The sequence below is a fragment of the Strigops habroptila genome, chromosome W, assembly GCF_004027225.2.
Source record: "Strigops habroptila isolate Jane chromosome W, bStrHab1.2.pri, whole genome shotgun sequence".
Taxonomy (NCBI): Eukaryota; Metazoa; Chordata; class Aves; order Psittaciformes; family Psittacidae; genus Strigops; species Strigops habroptila.
The window spans coordinates 7,630,234-7,648,081 of NC_044301.2; the positions used below are offsets into that span (position 1 = coordinate 7,630,234).

The window sequence follows — 17,848 nt, forward strand, 5'->3', positions numbered from 1 at the left end:
CCAAACAAAACACAAGGTATTAGTAGCTGGTGCAGTGCTGTGTTTTTTAACTTTCAGCCTGGGAACAACGCTGATAACACTGATGTTTTTAGTTCTTGCTAAGTAATGTTTACTCCGCCAAGGACTTTCTCAGTCTCATGCTTTGCCAGGGAGGGGGGGAAGCCGGGAGCAAGCAGAGACAGGACACCTGACCCAAACTATCCAAAGGGGTATTCCATACCACAGCACATCACGCCGAGTATATAAACTGGGGGGAGTTACCTGGAAGGCCCAGATCACTGCTCGGGTCGGGCTGGGTATCGGTCGGCGGGTGGTGAGCAATTGTATCCTCTCCCCTTGTTATTTCCCTTATCATTATTATTATTGGTGGTAGCAGTAGTGGTTTGGTATTATACCTTAGTTACTGGACTGCTCTTATCTCAACCCGTGGGAGTTACATTCTTTCGATTCTCCTCCCCATCCCTCCGGGAGCGGGGGGAGGAAGAAGCGGGGGGAGTGAGTGAGCGGCTGCGTGGTTCCGAGTTACAGGCTGGGCTCAAACCATGACAGTTCTTTGTGGCGCCCAACGTAGGGCACGAAGGGTTGAGATAATGACAGATGTGACCAGAGTGTGTCTAATCATATTTGTGATAAGCATTCATTGTTACTACTCATCACAATGTTGATTTACTGGCTCGCAGAGTTGTTGCGCTTGATCTGAGTTTCAGCATGTCGTATCTTAAAGCCAGGATTTGCTGTTTTAGTGTTTATCAGCTGAGGGGCCTGGGCTAAGGTTCTTGTTTCACTGTACTTCAGGGTAATGACTTGTAATACAATAGACTCATTGATCATGAAACCGGTCTGGCTTGCGTTCCCGGTGTGGCCATCACCTCTATACTTTGGGAGGTATATAATGAAATTTTTTAGCAATTACATATCTTTTTTTTTCTCCTCGGGGGGTCAACCTATGAAGGAGGCATTCCCTTACACCACCTGCTCCCCCACCAGGGTATTTACAACAGCATTTGAGAGTTCTGAAGGTTTTGGACGGCCTTTGAATACCCTTGAGACCTGCCTGCTGATTGTGCTGGGGATCAGCATGTTGGCAAACATACGGAGTGTGTTTTACCCATGGCCAGCCCACCCTGGGAACACCCTATTTCGTCTGATCTCAAAAGTTAAGCAGTATCGGGTTCAAATCTGGTCTAGGGTTAGACGATGATATAGGAGGACCACCAAGAGATTTTCCCTGAGGCTGGACAGTCATGAGTGGCAGGATGTGTGGGATAGTATGGGCAAGTATCTAGGCCAGTGGGCCCCTCCAGTGCTTTGGAACTTCACCACTGAACAAGTGCAACATCCGGAAAAACTAGTAAAACACTTAAACGAGGTGTGCTGTAGTCCTGGCAACACCAGAGAGGGACAAATCATGGCAACGTGCTGGGGCTTGGCCTATGCCTACAGAGCCCTGCTCAACACTAACCTTCAAAGGGAAAAAGATGTCTCTGGATCTGATGGCAAAGCAACAGACAACACAGCTACTCCAACTGCAAGCACAGCAGCTACACCAACCCCAGTGACAAGCACAGCAGCTACCCAAACCTCAACAGCAACAGACAAAGCAGCTGTTGGTGTTACTCAACCCCCAAGCACAGCAGCTGCGCCAACCCTGGCAACAGACACTGCAGCCACTCCAACCCTGCTGATAAACACTGCAGCTAAACCAAATGGCCAATTTGTGACAATATCGGTTGCCCCTGGAAGCAAAAGCAAACAAGAGGCACAAAAAGCAACCTGTGCAGTGAAGTAAGATGAAGTCCCAATGCAGTCACTACAGGGGACAGCATCTGAACAAGAGTTACTACTACATGGGTCAGAGGAAGAGGAAGAAGAAGGAGAGGTGACTTCTAGACCCTGGACCTCGACCGAGCTGTGGAATATGTGAAAAGATTTCAGCTGTCTTCCAGGGGAGCACATAGTCAAATGTTTGCTCCGATGCTGGGACAATGGGGCTGACGGTCACGAACTAGAAGGTAGGGAAGCCAAGCAGCTGGGATCACTTGCTAGGGAAGGAGGAATTGACAAAGCGAATGCAAGAGAGAAGCGAGCCCTCAACTTTTGGAGGCGGCTCTGATATCTGTGAAGGAAAGGTTTCCCTACAAGGACGATACTATGAGTCACTCAGCCAACTGGACCACGAAAGAGAAAGGCATCCAGTCCCTGAGGGAATCAGCCATTCTAGAGATGATCTATCGTAGGCTGGATGCTGGGAATGCATCCGTACATCCAGATGAAGTTGAATGTACACGACCCACGTGGCGGAAACTTACGCGGAGTGCACCATCATCATATGCCCACTCATTGGCATCAATGACCTGGAATGACCTAGCACCACCAACAGTGGATGATGTGACTCATCAACTCCGAGAGTATGAAGACAATCTCACCCCTTCCATCATTTCAGCTGTGGAAAAACTCCTGACCCAGGAGTTCAAACAATTGAGAGACGATTTATCCGATCTATCCAGCTCCCCACATGTATCAACCCATGTCTCGACTATTAACAGAAAGCACCCTACTGCTCGAGAAAGAAAATATAGGAGGTACACGCCACGGGCCACCCTATGGTTTTACCTGCGGGATCACGGAGAAGACATGAGAAAATGGGATGGAAAACCTGCCCCAGTTCTGGAGCAACGGGTGCGTGAACTGAAGAGGAGAACAATGGTCAAGGATGATCCTCCCATGAAAGTTGCTGCTCCAGTCTCTGGTGAGCAGTTTCACAGATGGAGTGGAAGAGCTGATTTTACTCCAGCCCCTGTGATAAAGAATATTAATCCCTTTCTACAAGACATAAGTGGACAAACTTGTGATCACTATTAGAGGGGCCCTGCCTCCAGCCAGGTGGAGGAGAGGGACAATTGGGTTTAATGGACTGTGTGGACACAGCTGAAATGATGGAAGGGGTGAGATTGTCTTTGAACTCTCAGAGTTGACATCTCAATTCATCCACTGTTGGTGGTGCTGCCTCTCTCCAGGTCATTGATGCCAATGAGTGGGCATATGATGATGGTGCACTCCATGTAAGTTTCCGCCACATGGGTCATGTACATTCAACTTCATCTGAGTCTACGGGTGCATTCCCAGCATCCAGCCTACGATAGATCATCTCTTGAATGGCCGATTCTCTCAGGGACTGGATGCCTCTCTCTATCGTGGTCCACTTGGCTGAGCAACACATAACGTCGTCCTTGTAGGGAAACCTTTCCTTCACAGCTGCCAAGAGCCATCTCCAAAGGCTGAGGGCTCGTTTCTCTTTTGCAATTGATTTGTCAATTCCTCCTTCCCTAGCAAGTGATCCCAGCTGCTTGGCTTCCCTACCTTCTAGTTCGTGACCGTTGGCCCCAGCGTCCCAGCATCGGAGCAATCAGGTGACAATGTGCTCCCCTGGAAGACGGGTGAAATCTTTTCGCATATTCCGCAGCTCAGTCGAGGTCTGGTATTGAGAAGGTAACTCTTCTTCTTTCTCCGTTTCTTGCAGTAATAACTCTCATTCAGATGGCATCCACTCTCATCCCCATGAGATGGCTCATTGGGTCTTTCTCTTACTTCAGTGTACAGTTCGCTCTTTGTGGCTCTCATTTGCTTTTCCCCTTGCTTATAGGGTCAAATGATATTGACACAGATTAACCCTTTGATTCAGCTGCAGTGTCTATCATTGTGGTTGGAATGGCTGCAGTGTCTGTCACTATGGTTGGAGTGGCTGCAGTGTCTGTTGCCGGGGTTGGTGTAGCTGCTCTGGGTGGGGGTTGAGTAGCTGTGTTGCCTGTTGCTTTGCCATCAGATCCAGAGATGTTTTTCGAAAGACGTGCTGTAGGCGTAGGCCAAGCCCCAGCACGTTGCCATGATTTGTCCCTCTCTGGTGTTGCCAGGACTACAGCACACCTCGTTTAAGTGTTTTACTAGTTTTTCCGGATGTTGCACTTGTTCAGTGGTGAAGTTCCAAAGCACTGGAGGGGCCCACTGGCCTAGATACTTGCCCATACTCTCCCACACACCCTGCCACTCATGACTGTCCAGCCTCAGGGAAAATCTCTTGGTGGTCCTCCTATATCATCATTTAACCCTAGAGAAGAGCCAAGCCAGACCCTGCTTAACTTTCGAGATTAGATGAAATAGGGCATTCTCAGGGTGGTATGACCGTGGGTAAAACACATGCTGTATATGTGGCAACATTCTGATCCCCAGCAAAAGCGGCAGGCAGGTTTCAAGGGTATTCAAAGGCCATCCAAAACCCTTAGAATTCTCAAATGCTGCTGCAAATATCCTGGTGGGGAAGCGGGGGGTATGAGGGAATGTCTCCTTCATAGGTTGACCCCCCGAAGACGGAAAAAAAAAAGATGTGTAATTGCTAAAAAATTCCATTATATGCCTCCCAAAGTATAGAGGTGATGACCATGCTGAGAACGCAAGCCAGACCAGTTTCATGATCAATGATTCTATTGTATTACAAGTCATTACCCTGAAGTACAGTGAAACAAGAACCTTAGCCCAGGCCCCCCAGCCGATAAATGCTAAAACAGCAAATCCTGGCTGCAAGTAAGGTGTGACATGCTGAAACTCTGAGACCAAGAGCAACAACTCTGAGTGCAAAGAAATAAACATTGTGACAAGTGACTATTAATCCGAAACAATGAATGCTTACCACTAATACGATTAGACACGCTCTGGTCACATCTGTCCTTATCTCAACCCTTCATGCCCCACACTGGGCACCAAAAAGAACTGTCCTGGTTTAAGCTCAGCCGGTAACTCAGAACCATGCAGCCACTCGCTCGCTCCCCCCTTTCTTCCTCCCCCCGCTCCCAGCGGGATAGGGAGGAGAATCAAAAGAATGTAAATCCCACGGGTTGAGATAAGAACAGTACAGTAACTAAGGTATAATACAAAACTACTACTGCTACCACCAATAATAATAATGATCAGGGAAATAACAAAGGGAGTAAATACAATGCTCACCACCTGCTGACCGATACCCAGCCCGACCTGAGCAGTGATCTGGGCCTTCTGGGTAACTTCCCCGTTTATATACTTGGCATGACGTGCCATGGTATAGAATACCCCTTTAGCTAGTTTGGGTCAGGTGTCCTGTCTCTGCTTCCTCCTGGCTTCTTGTGCCCCTCCTCACTGGCAGAGCATGAGACTGAGAAGTCCTTGATCAGAGTAAGCATTACTTAGTAACAGCTAAAATCATCGGTGTGTTATTAGCACTGTTTTCAGAATAAAGTCAAAAACACAGCACTGCACCAGCTACTAAGAAGGAGAAAAATGACTGCTACAGCTGAACCCAGGACACCAGTTTTATGCCACATTTCAAAAGAGAACAGTGGTGATGATTAAAATATATGGGATTGCAGGCTTGCTTATCTGTATGTGCTACCTTTGCACTGAAAGCCATTTATGGTGAAAAAGAGAGAAATGTGTAGAAAGAACTTGTGGAACAAGTAAAATTATAGTCTTAAAGAAATCTCAACTGAATTAATCCAAAGAAAGAGATGCTTATAAAAGAAGCATAAGCTTTTACGAGTTAGATAAACTAGATGATACAGAGGGAACCGATGTGGAAAATGTAATAAAATTATATGCAATCAGAGATTACTCACAGGGACAGGATGATGTTCCAAGTTATTTTAACATTTCTAGTACTAATACTGATGAAATCTACACTCTCTTTGTAAACATTGCTGTATCATTTTATGTCTTCATCTTCTTACTGCATATTAAAAAAAATAACTTGTAGTATCCTTTGATTACACTCAGTAAAACTTTATCAGAGCTTTATTTTGGTGGTGTTACAGGACTTTTTCTGTGATCCATTTCTGTCCAAAGCATTAAAATCAAAGAATGTGCCTATAGCTCCAGCATATACAATATATAACTTCTACTAATGAAATTTCCTAGACCCATCTCTTTATCACATTATGAAATGGGATATGAAGGCTTGATACTTGGCTTGCGACACCTGCCACTCATGACTGTCCAGCCTCGAGGAAGATCTCTTGGTGGTATTCCTAGATAGTTGTTTAACCTTAGTCAAGACTCAAGCCTGACCCTGCTTAGCTTCTGAGATCAGATGAGATCAGGCATTCTCAGGTTGGTATGGCCATAGGTAGAACACAAGCAGCATATTCAGCAACATGCTGGTTCCCAGCAAAAGAAGCAGGCAGGTTTCAAGGGCATCAAAAGGATATTAAAAATCTTTAACATTCCCAAAATGTACTGTAAATAGCCTGGTGGGGGAGGGTGTGAGAGGATTTCTCATTCCTAGGTTGGCCCTCTGAGGGGTGAAAAAGAGAGGTTGTAATTGTTAACAATTCCCATTACATACCTCCCAAAGTACGAAGGTGATGGCCATGCTGAGAACACATGCCAGACCAGTTTCATGATCAATAATTCTATTTTCTTACAAGTCATTACCATAAAGTACAATGAAACAAGAACCTTAGCCCAGGCCCCTCAGCTGATAAACACTAAAACAGCAAATGCTGGCTGCAAGTAAGGTATGACATGCTGAAATTCCGAGACCAAGTGCAACAACTCTGAGAGCAAATAAACAAACATTGTGACGAGTGACTACTAATCCGAAACAATGAATGCTTATCACAAATATGATTAGACACACTCTGGTCAGATCTGTCATTATCTCAACCCTTCATGCTCCACGTTGGGCGCCACAAAGAACTGTTGTGGTTTAAGCCCACCTGGTAACTCAGAACCAGGCAGCCACTCGCTCACTCCTCCCCTTCTCCCCCCTGTTCCAGTAACTAAGGTATAATACAAAACTACTACTGCTACCACCAATAATAATAATGATCAGGGAAATAACAAGGGGAGAGAATACAATTGCTCACCACCCGCTGACCGATACTCAGCCCTACCTGAGCAGTGATCTGGGCCTTCCAGGTAACTTCTCCCAGTTTATATACTGGGCATGACGTGCTGTGGTATGGAATACCCCTTTGGCTACTTTGGGTCAGGTGTCCTGTCTCTGCTTCCTCCTGGCTTCCCCTCCTCCCTGGCAGAGCATGAGACTGAGAAAGTCCTCGATCAGAGTAAACATTACTTAGCAACAACTAAAAACATTGGTGTGTTATCAGCGTTGTTCCCAGACTAAAGTCGAAAACACAGCACTGCACCAGCTACTAAGAAGGAGAAAAATGACTGCTACTGCTGAACCCAGGACAGACCTGTTCCAACTATTTTCCCAACTTTAACTTCCTTTTAAAAAGAAATGTTGAAAAGGCTATTTTTAGGAATAAGACTTCCAAACATTTTGAAACACTTAATCTTTAATTAATTGACATTCTCATATATACTGAATAGATGCAATCCTCTCAGGGTTGCTCCTAAGAAAGGGTGGAAAAAATACCACGCTCCTTGTTGGAGGGAGCCTTTATCACACAGAATTCATTCATACTGCATGTCACACATGAACCACAACTTACTCTCAATGCCCTAAAGTTCCTTCACAAATTTTTTTAAGGGGTATGGCAACAAATTAGATAAAGATCATGGTTTTATTCATGGTTTTACCCACAAAACTCTTCCTGATGTCCACTGACAGCAGTGATTCTTTGTTTGCCATAGTAAAGAAGAATGGTTTATCTAAAGAATGGAAGGAAATGCATCAATAATTTATATATACACATATTTTCTTCAGTAAGATTGAACTTCAACTGGTATATTCATTTAAAATTGTTTAAAATTCCCCAAAGGATAAGTAAGTAATTTTATTCTCTAGTACCGTGCTGCATAAATTTCTAGTCCTGGGGATTTTATTCTTTACCTGGTACATCACAGCTGTTTAGTGGCTTAGTACAATGTATTTTATTATTCTTCACACAGACTACTACAGTAGAGCAAGGTTAGAGGAAAGTCTTAGCTTTATACATGTGCTACATAAAGATGTACACTCCACATACACTTAAATGCGTTAACATCCCAAGACTCCTAGATTAATTTAAAGATCAGGAGAAACAGAAGGTGGCAATGGCAAAGTTTTTCTCACTGGAGAAGACAGACAACAGAATACACACTCGGATATCATTTCGGAGTCACTACATTGCAGGCACACTGGTGTAAATATAACAAAAAATGGCAGTTCAGTTAATCACCTGTGACAGATGTGCATTATTTTACTCATGAAGGTACAGTTCAATATACACACATACATCTATATCTAGGCCTGACTTTCGAGATACACTGAATCCATGTAGTTTGACACAGTGCTGCTCAAAATTCATTCCTGTGATGAATGGTTTGGAGCTTTTCCTGAATAAACCCCTATTTTTATGTGAACTCTGATTTTATTTTTTTCCAACTAATACAATACCATACTTGACTCCAAATTTCCTACTTGTAAAACTATTTACAAAAAGCTTGAGACTTTTTTTTAATTGTTTGGTATGCTTTAAGTATTGCTAAAATGCAAAAAAAAAAACCCCAAACAAAACAACAACCCGAAAAACTTTTCCTCTAGTAAGCAGACCCCTAGTTGTAGCACTCAGAAGAATGACAACTACACAATTACCATGGGTTTAAGCTCCATTTAAGCACAGGTCCTTTCTGAGTTTTTAAACAGTTTAATAAAGAATTATGAAGAGAGAGTGGATTTCTAACACTCACTACCTAAAAACTCTTGAGGCTGTTTATCAGGTGATAATGGCAAGAAGAGCTGTGGGAACAGGCAGCGGCTTCTCTACATTTTAAGGAAAGGAAACCAGTTCTGAAAGCAGGCCAAGTCAAGCAGCTGTATCAGATATCCTTGTTCAGACAACAGCAACACAGCTGATTTGAGGTTAACAGCATTGAGCAGGCATAAGAATAGAAACAGGTTAAAATCTAAAAAAAATTATTTACTCTAGCTAGGGAGGTTATTAAAACATGAATGGTATTAACAGATAAAATTCCTAGAGTTTAGGAAGGCATGTTGTCATTTTGATAGACAAATGCCATGCCTGAGAAATACAATTAAAAATGAACATATACTTTTCCAGCACAGAGCAGTCAAAAATGCGTACATAAAGCATGGTTTTTATAGCAGAATCTTTAAAACATGTTTTTAAATTTACTTATGAGCCCAGAATATAATTATACCAAGGCACAGATACTAAATTGTAATTGCTGTTAACTGGGAAATTTGCAGTACTTGTGTTGCGTAAAGCACCAATGTTGGTGTACTGTTATTGCTCGAAAGGTTTAATCAGCACAGTTCCAATTCCAGAGGGCAGGTAAGCTTACATTTAAGGCAACAAGCGTGAGGCACAGGCTTATGAGCTCTCCTATATGAAGATGTTATCTTGAATGTGACAGCAGTTGAAAGTTATTTTTAAGCCAGAGGTTTAGAAGGAAACTGGTCTTTTCTGAGATCTTTCAGGTGGGTTTGTTCATGAGTGTTTTAACTATGCCTTGAATAGCGTATGCAGTAAGTAAAAAAAAAAGTCCAGTAAAATCATAATTTCATAAGATAGGAAAGACCTAAGGTTGCAAAAATCTGAACTCTGACATTGCTTGACTTCTCTGAAATTAATATTTGCAAAATGCACACACGTAACTTTATGAATACTGTTAATCCTTCTCTTTGACCCACATGTCTGATTGTTAGCTCAAGTCTTGGGGGTTGTTTCCACTAAAATAAGAAACAAAAGAAATTGCCCTGGGTTCAGCTGTAACAGTTATTTTTCTCCTTCTTAGTAGCTGGTGCAGTGCTGTGTTTTGGCTTTAGTCTGAGAATAACAATGATAACACACTGATGTTTTTAGTTGTTACTAAATAATGCTTACTCTGATCAAGGACTTTTCAGTCTCTCATGCTCTGCTGATGAGGAGGGGCACGAGAAGCCAGGAGGAAGCAGAGACAGGACACCTGACCCAAAGTAGCCAAAGGGGTATTCCATACCACAGTACATCATGCCCAGTATATAAACTGGGGGGAGTCACCCAGAAGGCCCAGATTACTGCTCACGTCAGACTGGGTATCAGTCGGCGGGTGGTGAGCAATTAATAATTAATGTTATATTAGAATTGGAAGTGTTCTTTGTTTCTTTCTTTACCCTTTTTAGCTGGAAAAATTAAAGCTCCAATTTTTTCCACTGAAACAGGGGAAAAAAGCAGTTACTTTACAGAGGCTTGGTTCATTTTGCATTAGTAATGTGAATAGGTTGGAAATTTTCTTTTGAATGAATCCTCTTTCTATTTCTCAAATTGAGAAGAATAAGGAAAATTGAATTCTTACATTCCACTTTTAATAAAACCAGTCAATTTTATTACTTACTGCTGGTTTCTGTCCATTACCATCACCTGTTTGGTGCTTGAGTGCCACGCTAATCAGCTTGTCTTCTGCCCTGAACCGCTCTCCCCTGCAGCAGCAGGCCCCTTGTTTGCAGCACAGGTTTTACAGAGAATTGGATAATTATGGACAATTCACAAGCTGGAGCTTTATCTGCATTTTTCTGGCTCTTGTACCCCTGTAGTTTGACTAACACACTCGGTCCCTGTTCTTACCTGATGACAAAGCTGTAAGGCTGTTTTAGACCAAGTCAGTGTGGCTGCCTGTAGGAGTTACTGTAAGAATAACATATGTAATTTCACAGAATCACAGACTGGTTTGGGTTGGAAGGGACCTTAAAGCTCATCTAGTTCTAACCCCCCTGCCACAGGCAGGGACACCTTCCATTAGAGCAGGTATGTATTTTCCTTCAGTCTTTACACGTGTTGTGCCAAAACAGACGCTGACGTGCGAGGTACAGCCCCGCATAGCGCAGTGGGGCTCACAGAGCAGCGCAGCGGCCGTTCCCTTCCCGGCTGTTCCCGGCGGCAGCTCCACCCCCGTTCACCCTTGGCAGGAGCTGAGCCCGCTGCCGGGCCCTGCTGGCCTGCGAGGGCGGCTCCGTTGCGGTGGAGCCGGGCCAGGTTCGGCGGGGGTGCTGGGGGGACACCGGGAAGGCGGCGGGAGCGCGGGCGCGAGTCGAGCCGTCATCGCGCTATCGTCGCGCCGATGTAGTAGGGCCTTGTGGAGGAGGTCTTTGTCATGCGGCGCCGTGGCTTAGTTGGTTAAAGCGCCTGTCTAGTAAACAGGAGATCCTGGGTTCGAATCCCAGCGGTGCCTATGTGGGACGATATTTGTATTTTGCCGTGGGAGGGGCGCGGGGGCTGTGGTTCCATGGCCATTAGGGACAAAAAAGCCCGTTATATAGATAAAAACTCGGGCACTGCCTTGCACCCCCACCCTCGGCTCTTTGTTCATAGGGAGTTACAAAAATACCCTTCTTAAATTTTTTTCTCGTCTCCAGATCTTCAATAGCCTCTCAGGTCAGTGAATCTATTTCTTTTTTTTTAACTGTTACAGTCTGAGCATATGCTGGCCAGGTGTCTGACGCTGAGGTGTTTGTCACCTGTCAGGACCCAGACCTACCCATCACCTCCTCTCACTTGTGTTACATAAAGCCTGGCTTTTCCAAGTGGAAGTGGTAATTAATACTGTCTGCTGTCCTCCACGCGATTAGTAACGCAGCCAAGGGACAGAGGGCTTTCCTTGATATCTTGAAAAATCAAAGGCCAAATCCTGCCCTGTTAGGCTTGTGAATTAGGTTCAGAGAAATTATTCCAAATTTGTGTTATTGTAAACAGCAGAAAAGGGAGAATACCTCCTCAGATCTAAAGACAAAAGACTTATAACCCATTAATACAGGTCCCAGCCTAGCAGCCATATCCTCAGACATTTTTTGGGGCTCATGCAACCAGGATGAGAGCAAATGGGTTCGCAGGCATATTTGGAGGGTCAGATTTTCAGGACTCTGATCTGCAGCCAAATCACAGCTGTCAGTAGCCCCAAATGCAACATGTAAGTCTTAATGTCCAGGATGAGCATCTTGGGTTATAACATTTACCTGCAGGAATCTTTCTTTGAGTAGTATTTACTGCAAAAATGTAATATTTGCACTTTTATTTTTAATGTGAGCTGAATAAGCTTCCTTCTTCCGCTCCTCACCCAAATGTTACACCATCCCATCAATAACCAGTGAAGTAAAGCAGTTTTACTCTGTATATAATCATGTCACCAGCTGTTCTACAATACAGCCAGTGGTGCTTGTAGATCCCCTGGCCCTTATGCTACTGGTATTTACAATTTTGTATTTGATAATACACATTTCATCAAGCATGAATTGTTTAATTCCCAGCAAGTGAGAGCACGCCTGGTCAGACTGGCCTTGTGCATTGAGAGACCTGGTCTTTATTCCTCAGCTGCTCTTTGGCTCTGGACATGCTGCTCTTCACTTGGATCTCTTTTGCCATCTGCAAAATTACGATAATACTTACTGATCTCACAGGGTTGCTGGGAGAGTTAATGAATGTTGTATGAAGCACTTTGAGCTTTTGGATAAAATCAATATGATTAAAGCCATGGGTTTATTTTTCTTCTCTGTAAGCTCAGCCTTTCTGCAGTTAGGTCATAGAATCATAGAATCAACTAGGTTGGAAAAGACCTTTAAGATCATAAAGCCCAACCATTACCCCAGGACTGCCAAGACCACCACTAAACCATATCACCGAAGGCCTCATCTACACAGTTTTTGAACACTTCCAGGGATGGTGATTCCACCACTTCCCTGGGCAGCCTGTTCCAATACCTGATCACCTTCTCTCTCTGAAGAAATTTTTCCTAATATCCAATCTAAACCTCCCCTAGCACAGCTTGAGGCCATTACCTCTTGTCCTATTGCTTGTTACTTGGGAGACCAACCCTCACCTCACTACAACCTCCTTTCAGGTAGTTGTAGAGAGCAATAAGGTCCCCCCTAAGCCTTCTCTTCTCCAGACTAAACAACCCCAGTTCCCTCAGCCATTCCTCATAAATGCTGGTACCAAGCCTCTTCAATAGTGCTGGCAGTGTTCACAGGTGCATTTGAGCTGTTTCTGGGAAAAGGTGTCTGACTTCATCTCATTGATGGGGTAGAAAATCAACTTGCAAATAAAACTTTGGAAGGGTTTAAATAAAGGTGTTCCTTGGAAATGTAGTATGTAGGACTGTTTTAGTCATCTTGTTGGAGGTGCTTATTAGCTATTCAGATTATTGCATGCTTACCTACAGAAATATATGTAATACTTGTTTTTACAGGCTAGTAATTTTCTGTCAAGATACTTTTCATATTTTCATCTCAAAATATTGCAACATTTTACATGAAAGTGTGTGATGATTATATCAATATAAGATTGATACTGCCTGAGAAGAGGTAAGAGGTAGCTTATGATGAGTATGTAGAAAATACTTCAAAATCTTTCTTATTGTAAAAAATTACATTTTTTTGATCCCAAGCATAAACCAAATGACCACAGTCTGTAAGAAAGAAGGACTCATCCCATATTTCTTACGACATATTCCCATAATAACTGCCTCCTTCAAATGGAACAAATTAACACCAGGTAAAAACAGGGAATCTTTGCAAGTTAAGTATGATAAACTATAACCTTTTGTAAAAGCATATTATAGGAATTCACATATGCCCTTGACCAATCCATGTGATAGACACAAATCCCTAGAACTGGTAATTATGCTCTGGTCCCTTTATTCACAGACCATACACTGCTCAACATTTCTAGAACTGTAACAGATCTCTGAAATTGAGGTGGAACCAAAGAATGCTCTAATTGCCAATAGGAAGTATACTGTTTATTTATTTAAGCCGGGAGAGCAAATCCACCTGCCTTTGAAAATTTTGGATGAAGTAAATGGTATAAGTTCTTGAGCAGTAACTGTTTGGGTCCTCTCTGTGCACATTATACATAGGTAATTTAACCATGATTTTCTATCTGGAATAGAAAAGACCATAGCTCTGGGCTTTTATGAAAGCCTTAAAAATTAAATTGGGATGAATAAATAAAATATTTTTTATGTATGTAGTTGGAAGAGAATTTTGTGTTCTAGCAGCTTCTCGTACTTTGTCCCAGTGGTGGCAAAATTACTGAGGTGAAAAGGAGAGAAACAAGGTGTCTGACTACCTGTATATTCACAAATAAAGTATGTTTCCTTTTGTTTTGTAACAGCAGCTACAGCACTGGAAAATGTGTTCTAATGAGAATATTTACTTTTAAATAGGAGACTAAGCTATTGAAATAACTCTGCTTTATAAAGGTCTGGATTGGGGCAAATAACTTTTAAAGCCCAGGAACTATATTTTGAGAGGTGTCAGCTCACATTCTAGCTTTGTTCTCAGCTGCTGCTGCTGCACGATTTCTCTTTTGGTGTCTAACTGACATAATTTGAGCACTTAATATTTTATTTGCGTGTGTAAGGTGTATACCAGTGGTGGAAAAGGATGATGTATTGGCATACTTTGACTTAACCACAGCATATACCATATCTCTAAGGAGCTGTAGGGTAATAAATTTAAGTTATCTTGGTAAGTATATTTTTAATAAGCTTTTACCTTAGACAGTTGCCAAAAATTCCATAATTTGTACCTGTTACTGATTTATAGCTGAATTAGGAGCACAAAACTAACACGTTCTTGAGAATCATCTGCTGAGGTTCTGTCAAGGTGCTATAGAAGGCTAACACCTGAAGTAATATCTTAACAGCTTAGCATTTATGTAAAAATAATGTGAAATAAAAAGCCAGTGTCTGGCATTTTAAAGAACTCTCAAAGTAGCAGGAATTGCTCTAGAAGATCTTTAACTTCCATGCTGTTGACTAATTTCTTAGGAATTTCATAACCAGCTTGTTCTGGGAAATTGTATCCAGAACTTACCACAGTCACAGTGACTGTGCTACTGACTCAATGAAGTTTAGCATGTTAAGTATCACTTAAGAAAATTACTATACTCAAATTGAATTAGACCAAAGGTGCATCTAGCCCAGTTTCCTCTCTATAACCATGGCCAATGGCACATGTCTAGAGCAGAACATAAGCATAGGGCAGACATGCAGTGATATTTTGCCAGAATACCCTACCAGCCTCTGGTGATTTCCAGCTCAGGGTCTTGAACTCTCACATACATACAACCAAATTTATTTTTTCATTTCTCCATATCTGTGAGTAGGAAAAAGCAAAGTGACTCCTGCAGGCAGATGTGCATATTGGAGAGATCTTTGTCACAGGGACAGTTACCTAAAGAAGGAAAATATTAGAGGCAGTCAAATGGTTTAGTGGCTATTTATTGCAGCAGTGACTATAGGCTTAGGGGAAGATATTTTCCTGTTTGCCTGTGAGTTGGCATCGCTACCCACAGGTTATTCACAAAGATTTGGGTGAAAGTGTTCGATGAAAACATCGAGTGAATCCACGTTGCCTGTCAACCCGTTTGTAAGACTGCCCTTTCGTATTTCCTGACACACTGTTCTGTGATGTCTCATGCTTCATCAGGCATGTCCAGTTACACAGTGTCATGCCTGTATAATGTGATGTATGCGTCATGAAGGGATTTGCCAGAGTGTAATATGTCAACTCTGAACTTTGGGGACAGACAGGCACAGGGATGGACTGTTTGGGATACTGTAGTCTGCATAATATGGAAAACAAAGATGTTTCCAGTTATTGCTTTGCTGCTTGTAGAAAATATTGATATAGATGGTTTAATTTGTAAGTCATTTGCAGAAATGATACCTGTTACTTGCAGACTTGTAAGATTTTCATTGTCTGTTCTTACAACATAAGCAATGACATTAAAGTGTCTTATTGAGAAGAAAGTGACTTGCACCTATCACCCAGCGGATCAGTCCCTCGTGTGTATTCTGCTTTTGATATTTACGGTCCATACCTTTCTGGAGGTAAAACTGGCCTGTGAACTCTAGAGATAGATATCCCATAGAGGTCACTTAAAAGACAACAAACAAAAGAGGGCAGCAGCAGAGAGAGTAAGAGATGAGCACTGAGCAATTTAGATTCTTCCCATTTAGGACCTGTGTTGCTCCATTCTCCAGTCAACCCAGCTCGTAAGTACACCTGAATAGGAAAGAAAAAAAAAAATGTTTTTGAAAGCTTTGCTGTATTTCAGTTCAGAATGAAAACTAAGATTCTTCAAGCAGGGAGACATGTTAGCTAGAAAATTGCAAGTTGTGTGCCTTCTGCAGCAAAACAGTGAATTTTCCATCCAAAAGTCTGAAATCCACAGCCACAAAACAGGGTTCTGTGGGACCAGTGGGAGAAGTGAGGCAGTTTTAGAGATATTCTTTGACCACTCTGAAAAATGTTATTTCATTAGCCACACTTGGCTTATGTTCAGAAGTTTACTTTCTTGAAGGTGTTTTCACTTCTTGTGTTTTAAATGTACATTGCCTATCTTGGCAATCTGGATTTGTTTTATTAGATAGTGAAGCCATTACAGTTCAGTTTATTTTCAGCTTAACTTTCTATTTCTGTTCCAGTAGGGTATAAATGAATTAACAAATGTGTATACATGGAAATTAATTTTTATATCTTGTTTTTGTGTAGGAATAGTATACATTTGAAAGCTATGCAGCCTGACACCACAGGAGACCCATGTCCTAAGTATGATCCAGGTACTGTGAAGATGGATTTTGCAGTAAGAAATACATGCCTGTAAAAACGTTGCCTAATATTTATAAATAATTTAAATAGAAATATAATTAAACATATATAATAACATTTAATAATATATATAATAATATGTAATCATATATATAAATATAATTTAAATATTTATGCACCATAATGAAGGATATTTGAACACTGATAGCTGTAAATGCATATGCCGATCTGGGCATCATGGGAATTTCTGAGGTATGTACATCGCATTAACCTGAACTCCTCTCAAATCTGTACAAGATCAAAGTACTTTTCTGTTAGCTACTTTTAATTTAGAATTTGTGACCCTGCTGGTTCTGTCTACCAGCCTGACTACTTTCTGTTTAAGAGAAGTCATAAATGCGTAATCTATAAACATAGAGAAATCCATGTATAAATTGGTTTTATTGTTGCCTGTTGTTATATTCTTCTGCCCCCCCCAGCTCTTTTGGAACATGTTTACTTTTACTTTTGATATTTCCCAGACTGAGAACTCTGCACAGAAATTATTTATTTAGGAAAGGTAAAATTACCTTCCTATAGTTCTGATTTTAAGTGGGTACTATTTTGTAACATTTCCATTCATCTGCCTACTACTCCAGATACTGGTGGATATCCTCTTGTTATTCTGTTGCAAAATTTTCTATTTTATTTCTTTATTTCTGTTAAAATAATATTTTTCATTAATTTAGTTGGCTTCTCTGTCTGGCACCTTCATCTCTCACTCAAGGGAATAACTGGAATGTTTTGACAGCCACGTAACTATCTGGGAAGGGATGACATCTCAGGGCAATAGTGCATGTGATCACGCTCCCTTGCCCTCAAGGATAAATAAACAACTGTCATCTTAGGGGAGTACCATTGATCCCGTGTGAGAGCTTGGTGCATATGGAAATGATCTCAGATGACTCTACCTTCAGAAAAAGATTTTGCTTGACTTCCCCCCCCCCCCACCCGACACTTACAGACTATGTGTGTCTGAATCCACAGGGCTGCTGTCTTGTTCATTCCCCTACTTTCTTATTATGTGGTTCTTACACAATTGTTGCAATGATTTTCCCCTTCACATTCTTCAGCCCATTTCTTACAGGCTCTCCTTTTATTTACATGCTTTGGTCAGAACATACAACTGGCATCCACAGCTCTGCTGCACAGGCTGAGCCATAGTTAGGGGGTATATTGGATTACAGGGTTTTCTCTATGCAAAAGAAAATCTGCCTTTTCATGGTTTTAAGCTCCATTGAAGGTTGCAGCAGCTTTGATTATTCTGCAAATCTCTGACAGCAG

The 17,848-nt window shown here is 42.0% G+C and overlaps 1 long non-coding RNA gene and 1 other non-coding gene across 2 annotated transcripts; one reads left to right on the forward strand and one right to left on the reverse strand.

Moving 5' to 3' along the window:
- Positions 1 to 7,571: 7,571 nt before the first annotated feature.
- Positions 7,572 to 8,041, reverse strand: LOC115619257. Its single transcript, XR_003994959.1, has 2 exons — positions 7,962 to 8,041; positions 7,572 to 7,644 (listed from the first exon to the last, which is right to left on the reverse strand). It is a non-coding gene; the product is annotated as an uncharacterized LOC115619257 (long non-coding RNA).
- Positions 8,042 to 11,071: 3,030 nt separating this feature from the next.
- TRNAT-AGU lies at positions 11,072 to 11,145 on the forward strand. Its single transcript has one exon. It is a non-coding gene; the product is annotated as a tRNA-Thr (tRNA).
- Positions 11,146 to 17,848: the final 6,703 nt, after the last annotated feature.